The 9,908-nt window shown below is 43.8% G+C and overlaps 1 long non-coding RNA gene across 1 annotated transcript; it reads right to left on the bottom strand.

Moving 5' to 3' along the window:
* Positions 1 to 4,177: 4,177 nt before the first annotated feature.
* LOC147688753 (uncharacterized) lies at positions 4,178 to 7,143 on the bottom strand. The gene is made up of 3 exons (XR_015300554.1): positions 7,003 to 7,143; positions 5,365 to 5,477; positions 4,178 to 4,210 (listed from the first exon to the last, which is right to left on the bottom strand). It is a non-coding gene; the product is annotated as an uncharacterized LOC147688753 (long non-coding RNA).
* Positions 7,144 to 9,908: the final 2,765 nt, after the last annotated feature.

Genomic DNA, 9,908 nt, shown 5'->3' with positions numbered 1-9,908 from the left:
TGTATGCAACTGAACACCTGTCTATAGGGCTTTTTTCCTTTGTAGAAGTGTTATGAACTGTATGCAAAAAAATGGTTTCTCTGTTATAGGACCTTTCCTCCTTAGTAGCAACCTTTATAGTAAATTGGATACTATTCTGGGACATCCGCTCTACAAGGGCGGGGTAGCAGGGAGGGATGTATCTAGTTATGATTAGGCATAAGTTTGTTTTGTTTAATTTTCCCCACTAGTAGGTAACTAACTGTCGTATTTATTTAGTCTTCGGTCGGGCGGTAAGGTCATGATCAGTGAGCAGTGATTTCAAGGTCCCTAGTGGGGGCGCCACCCATTATGGATGGGAGCGCCCGGGGGAGGCGGCCATTGGCCCCTCCCACAGGGGGGCGGCACCCATTACGGATGGGATCACCCAGGGGGAGACGGCCATAGGCCCCTCCCAGGGGGAGATGGCTATATGCCCCTCCCACGAATTTCCCGGGGGCCGGATATCCGCTCCGGCGGAAGAGAGTGCGGGGAAAGGGGGGGAGTCCACTCTGTCCTTCTTACAGTTACCCCGCACGGGAACTCGGACGACCTTAATTTGGCGCCGAGTGGAAGGGGGCCCCCATGACAAGGGAAGTTACGGTTGGCTATGAGGGTAAAGCCCTCTGCGCATGCGCCACTCACACGAGAGGGCAGAAATTTGGTGATAGGGATCTGACACCGGTAAAGACCTTGGCGTTGGCCCCTAACGATAGGATGTACAAAATTCGTATGCAATGCATTATGACATGATGTTAGACTCGGTTAGGAAAATCTTTGTATTAGAGATTTGTTAAGGTTGGCCTGGATACCTGTCTTCATCAAGTGTAATGAAAGTTGAATTCTGTACATGATAAATGAAACGCTTTAATTTAAAGTTTTACATTTTGTTTCATATTTTAATAAATACAGCTTGGGGGGGGTCGCTAGGCCCCCCCTGCCTTCCAAAAGTTCAAACTGTGTCTGTCTCCTACCATTGGGATTGGTGGTGGAAGGGGTGGCGGGCATCCCGGACCATACGCTTAATGCATGTATAATAATTGAATTAACCATTATTTCTTTATCAATTCTTTAAAAGATTCTGAATAATGACAATTTACTAAACTTAAAATAATAAAACCCTTAAAAACTATATATATTCTTATATTGTGATTACTATTTGTGATAATTTGCTCCTGATCTCCTCAACCACAAGGCTCAAGGTCCATGGACCTGTTGGGCTGCTGCATAAGTGGGGATCAGCCCAATGTGTGTGCTGGTAAAATGAATTTCATTTAAACTGATTTCCACTCCAGCATCCCTATTAGGCCACAGTGTGACCTTGCCTAATTTTGGTAACTTCACATTACGCTTGGTATGAGTAGTTCTAAAAAATGTATCTATTATGCAAAGTCATGTCATTATGTGGCAAAAAAATTGGGCAATTGCATGTGAACTATTTAAACAGCCAGAACACTTCAGTTTGTGGCATTTGTATTTTTTGCACCCTTTTTAACACAAATATGCAATTGCATCCAAAATAGACACATTTCATACTAAAATATAGTGTCAAATGCTTGTTTTGCATTTTGTGTAATTTTATGCAAGTTTATGAAATTTCACATAATTACACAAAAGTAAATTGCGTGAATTTTGCTTCTAATCTCCAGCAGTGCCCCACCAAAACAAGCCATAATCATTTGCTCACAATTTAACATCAATATCAGAACAAGCATTTACAATGCAATGGTTTCGCCTTTGGAAAAGCTAGAGCTATTGGCATTGCTCATGACTTTTTTTTTTTTACTTATAAATAAAATGGCATTGTTATTTACATTGCCAACAGCTCTGAGAGAGAAACATTGAACATAGGGGGGGTGGAAATTTTGTGGGGATCACACTGGGGACAGAAGAAAAGAGCTGATAAACCTATGCACTCTCACGGAGTACAATCCGAGACAAAAAAAGTCATCGAATAAGAAGCAAATAAATGAGATTGTTGGATGTAGTGGGATGGACGGATGGATGTATGGTGTGGTGTTATGAATGAATGTAGTGTGGTGATGGATATATGGATGGATTAGGGGATGGCTGGCAGAATGGAGTGGATGTTTTGTATGGATGGAATGGAGGGAGGCTATGGATGGATGGAGTGGTGGATGTAAATAGGGATTTAGTGGCATGGATTGTGATGGATGGAGTGTGATGGTTGGATGCAGTGGGGGATGTATGGATGGAGTGGTGGGATGGATGGATGGATGGAGTGGGATGGATGTATGTCTGTTGTGGGGGTATGAATGAATGTAGTGGACTTTGAAGCTGCGGATCCAGGTTCGAGTCTGGTTAGAGGCTCAACATCAGTGTGATTCTGAGCAAACCACTTAATCTACCCGTGCCTAAAAAACACATGAATGTGTCTTTCCATACTGCAACTGGCGCTCATGTAAAGCGCTCCGACATCTTGGGGTCGAGTTCAAGCAGTATAAAAACTGCAACAAGAAAAAAAAGATAATAAGTGGCTGAGGTGGGATTCAAACCCATGCAGCTATGGTAAAAAGGTCACTGGTGTGCAAAAATACATGGGCTGAATATACGGTGCTCAACTACTAGGAGTGGCCCGGCTATGCCTCAAGAGGGTGTGGCTTAACAGCCAGATCGGCCGACTTTGAAGCTGCGGATCAGGTTCGAGTCTGGCTAGAGGCTCAACATCAGTGTGATTCTGAGCAAACCACTTATTCTACCCGTGCCTAAAAAACACATGAATGTGTCCCTCCATAATGCAACTGGCACTCATGTAAAGAGCTCCGATATCTTGGGGTCGAGTTCAAGCAGTATAACAAGTCAGGTCCCGGGTCGGCCAGCCAATCACAGCGCGGCCCAGGGAATGACGTCACGGGGGTGTCCCGGGCCGGCAGCCAATCACAGCGGGCCCAGGACAAAGGGGCGGTCTTAAAAAAAGACCGAGAAAGGCCCCCGAATCGCGTTTTCACAGGAAAAGCGCGATTGACAGCCAATCTCTTCCAATGGCTAGCCTCCATTTATGGAGCTAGCCAATGGAAGAAGGGGTGGTTTCAAGTCCCCATTATTGAGATAACATTAGATTTCGCTACGCAGTTGCTACGGCGAAACCTAAAAACACAAGGTAGCACCTCAGGGGGAATAAAGGGCTATAAAGAAAGGAAATAAAACGTAATTTAACACCAAAAGTTTATAGAAATAAGTTAGACTGCAAATATTTAGAGATTCAGACAAATCTCATAAAAGTTGCTAAAACTCAAGGATTATATTAACCTTCTCAAACCATTATAGCAGGAGAACTCTGGAATAATCCTAGGATTAACTATTGGACCAATTAAATAGAAACATTACAGTCAAATAAATTTAAATAAGTGTAGAATAGAACGTGGGCAGTGCACGTAATAAAAGGCATAGGTTATGCCCAAACAATGATAGCCTTCAAAAGATTCAGAAGCACACCACGTGCAGATACTGCATAGCAGAAAAGTGGCATACGGTCCGACATTTAAAACTGAGCTGTCTGGCAGTTGTGCCAGTATAAAAAAATAAGCAGTTGGACAGATTTAACATACCTGAAAGAACGATCAATAACAGTTAAGATATCGCCATGCATGAGAGCCACAGGTTGTTGAATACAGACACCATTCAGCTGCGTCGGATTTACAGAACTTAGATTGGTTACAATTGCCTGAAACGTTAGAAAATTGAGTTAATGAGAACCACCGACATTTAATACAACATACATATATATACACACACGAACCTCTGCCTCTTGGCTTTTAAAGTTGCAAATATTAATGCTGTCAGCCAAGATAGCTCAGCGAGTTGAATGCTATTCATAAATTTGACTAACTGAATGGTTATCTGAGCCTGCCAATTGTAAAGCCGGTTAAAATAACATCACTGCAGTAACACTCGTTAAGTCCAATTCAGAAGCGCCGTTTGCGTGAGATACCAAGGACCTGCCCCCCCCCCCACCCCAAATGGCAAATGTGTATACCATGCACGTGTAACTGCAGTTTTGGCAAACAAGAATCATATGTATGACGTTTTGACAAAGGGTTGTCTAGCCAGTTGACGAGCTGACAGACATTTGTCTAAGGGCGAATTTACCTCTTTATTCTCATTAACTTCGATTTTGCAGTGTTCTTTGGACACGTGGGGCAGCTGGATGCGAATATCGCATTCAGTTTTCCTGTGGTGTAAAAAAAAAAAAAAAAACATAAACAGGCTTCTACCTTCCTCAAGCATGCTTCATGTAATGAACACTAGTTTAACATGCAAACTGAAGTGGAAGACAAGAAACTTCATCCACGTTCTCGTTCAATATACCAAACGCTCAGCAACATCAGTTATAACTGGATAGAACATGCATATTATGGTAATAGCAAGGGGACAACAATGACAGTCGCACATTAACCGCAAGTCAGCTTGCATACCATCCACCTGCAAACAGTATTCCATGCAGTGTGCAATCATAAAAAGCTTACTAAAGTAGCAAGCACACCTGTCAAGTGAAACAGCGACTCCAGATACTTGATTCACACAGACTAACAGAATACTCTACTAAATGCGCAAAATAGCTTCCTAGTAATTTATTCGACTACTATTATGATGGCGTGTTTACGGGTACTAACCACCACCGCCCACTTTGCATTCAAATAGGAATAGCAGATGCGCCAAAACTGCATTAAGACACGGAAAACCAGCGGTGCCATGAAATGCTGCCACTTTACGAGTAAACGCCCATGTTACGTCTCTTCAAGCAAGGTGGTATTAAAGACTAGAAGAGATAAAATAGAAACTCATCGTTTTGTCTATTTCCAGTCTATGGCATCTAATTCGCACGGTTGAACTGTCAGGATATGCAGGGATGCATTTTAGACGCCCAAAAACCAAGGTTGTTAACTTACTCGCGCATTACAAGTAGCAAATTATGGCAACGGGCAGTTGCTGTATCAGCTAATTATTTAAAACAGAAGGGGCGAATGTTTAAAGGGTAAAGCAACTAGATACAAAAATGCAGATGACTGGGCGGGATCACATCATCCTACTGCTGCTGCTACTTCAAGTGACTAAATTCTGCTGGCAACCCAAAATTAAACCCTTGGCTACATGCTAAAGACCTTTAAATGCAAAAACTTTGTAGTTAAAGGACGCCCCAGCTTGTCTACAATATGTTAAGGAAATAGAAACATTGGGTGCTTCTCTTCGCAAGGTGCTCAAGTAGTCATTTCAAGATAGGACCATTTCTAATAAAGCAAAGCATTTATCGAACACGAACTGTAAATTGAGTTCTGTTGACATCTAAACCATCATAACAAACTAAGTGTAACATGAATAATTTACCTCCCAAACAAACAGCTTGATGCAGTCAATGGAAAGTGAGTTCCGTCTGAACCATTTCTTTTAATAACCACAATTTTCCCATATAGCGGCATCTTCGTAACTGGAGATCCTACCTGAAAAGATTACAAACCACTGTGAGAAATACACGGTAAAGTGTTGTGAGCCCCAACAGTATCTATGCACGCGAAGCCCGCCATCACCCGCCTTCATAAACCAAACAAAAGAGCGCGGGAGCTGTCAGTGACGCAACAGCTGCGACCGTAGTGCCAATCGGGCCCAAAGGCGCTCGCGGGACCCTTACTGACAGTGTGAGGGGCTACAGAATCACAAGTCTGCACACCAAGGGCTATAATATAGGCTGCGTGCTGCACACGGCGCACAGCCGCGTTAGTTGCTGGTACAACAGGTACCTTGCAGCCCTGCTTGGCCTGTGAGAGGTGAACAGCTGCCTCTAACGCGCAGCCCAGTAGTACCCGGCGCTGATCGTCAGTCTCGCTGCTCAAGTACCACGAGCGGTCCCTGAGACCATGTTCAAGCCACAAGGACACAGTTGCCTCTGCCTTTCCAATCGTATTAAGACATGAACTATGAACACTGTCGAGATGCGGCAGGGCTCTCGCGACTCTACGCCAGGTGTAGGGACAACTGCATCTGGACCCTGCACCAAGACCTGCATTGCGCTACCAGGATTCAGTGCAGGGTAACCTAGGCGGCTCTATTCCCACTACTCGTTCTTTGCTGGGCTCTCGCTACCTATCACTGCAGCACAGGTCGGTGCATCTAGGAAAAAAAATACTTGAACCGCTCTAGATACACCAAGAGCACGGCGACTGCTGTGTACAAACCCAGTAGTACACAGGTAGCTCACGTAATCCTTCGGAAGCTGTATCGTTACTCAGGTGTACATGTCAAGTACTGACTTGTGAGGCCAACATTGCAACGCAGACGTCTATCTACTAGTCTGTTTTCACTACAGTAAAAACTCATCTACTACGCCTGCAGCCTTAAAACCATATCACCCCCCCTTGAAGAGCTTGCCTTGATACTTTCAGCATATGATCTTAATCTTAGAGAGCTGGTGAAACCTCAGTACCAAACAGGTAGAGAGAGTTTCCGGTTACTCGGCCCAGCAGCATCCCATATTTTAAAAAAGTTTTTCCAACAAGATATTTATTTACTAAGAGCGAGGCGGCATCAATAGTCAAAATTAGGCACCGATAAGGACACTAGTGGCCGGGTATTTGCTTACGCGTGTAGCAAGTCAACATCTGGACCGCCAGAAGCAAACATGCGGTCATACAACTCAAACAAAAGGGCACGATGCTTTAGACCAGTAATGCTGACCCTTGGAAAAACCGTGTACAAACTATTGACAACATCCCTAAAGGCTCCCCAAACAATTAAAATATAACATTTATAGTTACCCGAATGCATATGGTGTTTAAGCTTTGCGCTGAGGGTCACTCGGCTGTATTCAATCAATGGTATACTCGAAGAATTAAAAATGCATTGGTCGGGTTCCCTCGTTATCAGGCCCAAGTGGCGCCTCCGTTTCGGATGCAGCAAATCCCAAGAATTCAAAGCCCACCCAGCAAATAAAGGATCCTCCCAGATCCTTCAAAACTCATGCAATCTCACCTGTAAATAAAAGTTGACCGCCGAGGATCGGCAAGTCCATCAAGGGCACCGAGGGCCGAAAAGTCAACTGCGCAGCGTCGCCGACATCAGCGCATACTCGCACCGTTCTCCCCTAACTCGTCTAAGTGAACCCTTGGCGCGCACTGCAAACCGCTGCCGCCGCCCTTCTGCAATCCGCGTATCCTTCCGCCGCGCGCACAACACTCACCGGGCTAAGTTGCACAGCACTAAAGAACTTTGCAATGACACCGTTACCTTCTTTTTGCTCGAATCAGGAGCACCCAACGAACGGTCCTCCGTTCAGCAGACCAAACGACAACTTTTAGCTGGATTATTTCCTAAGGCGGATGGACACCTTTAAAACAACTTATTTTCAAATGTGTTCCGAAATTCCCCGCGAAGCCGTTTGATTGGCGAGCCTATGTGTCGTAGAGAGAAACGGCCAATGAAAAGTTGGGGGTGGGCGTGGCTGTCTGCACATGATGGAGGAGTGTGCAGTCGGCTAAAGATTGTCGGTGAATAGATTAAACTCAGACATTGTGTATTGCTTGTCTTTAGGATCAGTTCATTGGTCGCGGTTCACGCTGCATACGACAGTTTGGAATTAAGATCAGGTTCTGGATTGCTCATAGGAGTCATTCTGGTAAGTCGATATTGATGCGTTTCCTAATAAAGTTTACCAGTGATTGCTTAGTGTAAGAGATGTACTGACAGTAGTCTTTTTTGCAATCTTCAGGTTCATTGGGCAGCGTTTTGAATATATCAAGTAAGCATTTCCAACAAGGTTGGCAGTATAGATATCACGGTGGTGTGGTTTCTTAAGTTGGGTGACACACACTTTTCAGAGTGTTCAAACACTGTATGTTGGAGATTTTTTTTAAAACTGGTTATTCTGTTTGTTTTACTCCTGTTGCGATAAATAGCTCATTATTGTGTATTACTTTGTAGATGGCACTTGCTCCTGATGAAGGGTCATGTAAGACCCGAAATGCATAGAGCATCTTGAAAAGAAAGACAGAAGAAGACTGTAATATTATGTTGTGTTCTAGAGAACAATATAACATGCAAGTTAAATGTAAATTTATGTTGTGAAAATTACATGAATATTTATGGTGTCAAAATAAATATTTCAAGAAGGAGAAATTATATATTTTGTATGATTGAGAAAAATTATTGAATTGGGTAAACCCCACTGGTAAATGTGCGTAGGGGTCGAGACCTATGGTCTCGAGGTAGGAAGTTTGAGTTTTGACACGGTTCAGACAAACGTGTCACCCTTGCAGCACGCCAACAAAATAAACTGAGAATTCTAGTTAAATTTGTGTTAAAATTTTAAGCATAAAGCTTAATTGAAGGTAGTGCATCTCTAAACCCCTCCATAAAGTGTCTGCACAGTGCGCCATTTTAATACCTACTAGAAACAAGTCAGGTCCCGGGCCGGCAGCCAATCACAGCGCGGCCAGGGGAATGACGTCACGGGGTGTCCCGGGCCGGCAGCCAATCACAGCGCGGCCCGGGACAAAGGGGTGGGGCTTAAAAAAGCCCGAGAAACGCCCCCGAATCGCGTTTTCCCGAGAAAGCGTGATTGACAGCCTCTGTCTCCCAATGGCTAGCGTCCATTTATGGAGCTAGCCAATTGGAAACAGAGGCGGTCCGAACATCCCTACTGAAGACAAAAGTTTTCGAACTGGGAGGGGCACTGCGTGCCCCTCGCCAGGTCGAAACCTAAAAACAGTTTACAAGAGTTCAGGTTTACATGTATTGTGCATTGTTTGGTCACACAACTCCTCAAAAATGGAGTTGTAGGTGACCTGTCATTGACACTATCTGTGCCAGGTCATTGCTAATACACAGAAAACACCGGCAGTGATCTTTACTCGTAGATGCTCTATAAGTGACCTTCTTCTACAGCTCCATACAACCCAAGAAATGAATAGCAGCCCTTTTCACTTTGTTTGGGTCAATGCATGTTCATCAGTTCTCGATCTATCTGGTTCCAGCAATCAACTATGCAATTGAAAATAATATTTTAATAGATCTCATATGTGCTTGATTAGAAAAAGGAGCTGCAATTTCCAGGTGACATCGATTGTACTGGTAATGACTAAATTTGGCACCCATAATTCCACTGATCAACCAAAACAAATCATTCTTTTTACACTGGTTTGGTTTTCTATATACTAATTTTTGAACTAGTGCAGAGCTGCAAATGTGACTTTAAAATTTGCACCTGATCTATCTGTGTAAACTGGAAATTTTGGGGTAAAACTTATTTGTGCCCTCTATGTAATGTCTCTGTCTTTACAGTAAATCAGTTAATGATACCATCTATGAAGTCTTGTGTATGGCATAAGGGTACAGGTAGGCAATGATTTTTCAAAATGTCCACCTTGCTGCAGTCATCATGTTTTAAGAGATACTGTTATATTCCTATTGTGAGTTTATGCAATCTGCAGCATTGTTATTTGCTGGCCATTTATTAGCTTATTTGTTGGTGTATTAACTGTAAATGTGAGTTTTCCTCATTAGATTACAAGTTAGAGCAATCCTACTACGCATGAGCACCATATCTTCAAAGATATGGCTCTCTCCTCCCCTTTCCCTTATGCCCGCACTGATTACAGCTGCCGTGCGCCATTCACCACCTTAGTGCCAGGGTGTGTGTGTGAGTCCAGCATAGGTTTTGTACAGGAAGGGTGCCCTTCCTGTACAAAATACTATGCCTAGGCACAAGGGAAACCTTTTCCCACTTTGTATGCGTGCTGCACAGTGCAGCACGCATGCAAAGTCGGAAAAGGAAGGAGAAAAACGTATTTAGTAAATTGGGTTTAGCGTGAGAAACCTTGGGTGGTTGCATGGGAATGCCCATGCTCCACCTGTGGTACGCCCCCATGGCGCAAAGTGAT

Source organism: Lissotriton vulgaris, chromosome 10, assembly GCF_964263255.1.
Source record: "Lissotriton vulgaris chromosome 10, aLisVul1.2, whole genome shotgun sequence".
Classification (NCBI taxonomy): domain Eukaryota; kingdom Metazoa; phylum Chordata; class Amphibia; order Caudata; family Salamandridae; genus Lissotriton; species Lissotriton vulgaris.
This window is presented reverse-complemented; position numbering and strand designations above follow the sequence as displayed.